This window comes from Oncorhynchus keta, chromosome 15, assembly GCF_023373465.1.
Source record: "Oncorhynchus keta strain PuntledgeMale-10-30-2019 chromosome 15, Oket_V2, whole genome shotgun sequence".
Classification (NCBI taxonomy): Eukaryota; Metazoa; Chordata; class Actinopteri; order Salmoniformes; family Salmonidae; genus Oncorhynchus; species Oncorhynchus keta.
In genome coordinates, this window is record NC_068435.1 from 20423754 (window position 1) to 20426253 (window position 2500).

Below are 2500 nucleotides of genomic sequence, written 5' to 3' on the forward strand. Positions count from 1 at the left end.
TGACAGCGTCGTGAAGAAGGCGCAGCAGCGCCTCTTCAACCTCAGGAGGCTGAAGAAATTCGGCTTGTCACCAAAAGCACTCACAAACTTCTACAGATGCACAATCGAGAGCATCCTGGCGGGCTGTATCACCGCCTGGTACGGCAACTGCTCCGCCTCAACCGTAAGGCCTCCAGAGGGTAGTGAGGTCTGCACAACGCATCACCGGGGCAAACTACCTGCCCTCCAGGACACCTACACCACCCGATGTTACAGGAAGGCCATAAAGATCATCAAGGACATCAACCACCCGAACCACTGCCTGTTCACCCCGCTATCATCCAGAAGGTGAGGTCAGTACAGGTGCATCAAAGCTGGGACCGAGAGACTGAAAAACAGCTTCTATCTCAAGGCCATCAGACTGTTAAACAGCCACCACTAACATTGAGTGGCTGCTGCCAACACACTGTCATTGACACTGACCCAACTCCAGCCACTTTAATAATGGGAATTGATGGTAAATGATGTAAATATATCACTAGCCACTTTAAACAATGCTACCTTATATAATGTTACTTACCCTACATTATTCATCTCATATGCATACGTATATACTGTACTCTACATCATCGACTGCATCCTTATGTAATACATGTATCACTAGCCACTTTAACTATGCCACTTTGTTTACTTTGTCTACATACTCATCTCATATGTATATACTGTACTCGATACCATCTACTGTATGCTGCTCTGTACCATCACTCATTCATATATCCTTATGTACATATTCTTTATCCCCTTACACTGTGTATAAGACAGTAGTTTTGGAATTGTTAGTTAGATTACTTGTTGGTTATCACTGCATTGTCGGAACTAGAAGCACAAGCATTTCGCTACACTCGCATTAACATCTGCTACCCATGTGTATGTGACAAATAAAATTTGATTTGATTTGATTTGATTTGAACTTGCAACCTTCCGGTTACTCGTCCAACGCTCTAACCACTAGGCTACGCTGCCGCCCCAGTTGATGGTTTCAAGACCCTATAGTCATTGCCTGGACAGGTCACAAACTTCTGTATGTGTCATGTTTACTGTTAATTTTTATATTTTGTATATTAGAGAGTTAGAGAGAGAGACAGAGGTAGAGGTAGAGGTAGAGAGAGGGGTAGAGTTAGAGTTAGAGAGAGGGGTAGAGAGAGAGAGAGGTAGAGGTAGAGAGAGGGGTAGAGAGAGAGAGAGAGGTAGAGAGAGGGGTAGAGAGAGAGAGAGGTAGAGGTAGAGAAAGGGGTAGAGAGAGAGGTAGAGGTAGAGAGAGAGTTAGAGAGAGGGGTAGAGAGAGAGAGGTAGAGGTAGAGAGAGAGGTAGAGAGAGGGGTAGAGAGAGAGAGAGAGGTAGAGAGAGAGTTAGAGATGGAGAGAGAGGTAGAGAGAGAGGTAGAGCGAAAGAGTTAGAGGTAGAGAGAGAGAGAGCTAGAGAGAGAGTTAGAGGTAGAGAGAGAGAGAGGTAGAGGTAGAGAGAGAGAGAGAGAGAGAGAGAGAGAGAGAGAGAGAGAGAGAGAGAGAGGGGTAGAGAGAGAGTTAGAGGTAGAGAGAGAGTCAGAGGTAGAGGTAGAGAGAGAGAGAGAGGGGTAGAGAGATAGTTAGAGGTAGAGAGAGAGGGGTAGAGAGAGAGTTAGAGGTAGAGAGAGAGAGGTAGAGGTAGAGAGAGAGAGAAAGGGGTAGAGAGAGAGGTAGAGAGAGAGCGAGAGAGAAAGAAAGGGGTAGAGAGAGAGTTAGAGGTAGAGAGAGAGAGAAAGGGGTAGAGAGAGAGTTAGAAGTAGAGAGAGAGAGAAAGGGGTAGAGAGAGAGAGTTAGAGGTAGAGAGAGAAAGGGGTAGAGAGAGAGAAAGAGGTAGAGAGAGAGAGTTAGAGGTAGAGAGTAGAGAGAGAAAGGGGTAGAGAGAGAGTTAGAGGTAGAGAGAGAGAGAAAGAGGTAGAGAGAGAGAGGTCGAGAGAGAGAGGTAGAGAGAGAGAGGTAGAGGTAGAGAGAGGGGAGAGTTAGAGGTAGAGAGAGAGAGGTAGAGGTAGAGAGAGAGAGGTAGAGAGAGAGGGGTAGAGAGTAGCTCAGTTGGTAGAGCATGAGAGCTTGTAACGCCTGGGTAGTGGGGTCGATTCCGGGACCACCCATACGTAGAATGTATGCACACATGACTGTAAGTCGCTTTGGATAAAAGCGTCTGCTAAATGGCATATATATAGAGAGAGAGAGTTAGAGGTAGAGAGAGAGTTAGAGGTAGAGAGAGAGAGGTAAGAGGTAGAGAGAGAGAGGTAGAGGGAGAGAGGAAGAGAGGTAGAGAGAGAGAGGTAGAGAGAGAGAGAGAGAGAGAGAGAGAGGTAGAGAGATAGTTAGAGGTAGAGAGAGAGAGAAAGGGGTAGAGCGAGAGAGGTAGAGGTAGAGAGAGAGAAAGGGGTAGAGAGAGAGAGGTAGAGAGAGAGAGAGAGAGAGAGTTAGAGGTAGAGAGAGAGAGGTAGAGAGAG

At 46.5% G+C, this 2500-nt stretch overlaps 1 pseudogene; it reads left to right on the forward strand.

Moving 5' to 3' along the window:
* LOC118395199 (ephrin type-B receptor 1-like) overlaps nucleotides 1–2500 on the forward strand; it is a 387061-nt pseudogene that overhangs the window by 184926 nt on the left and 199635 nt on the right.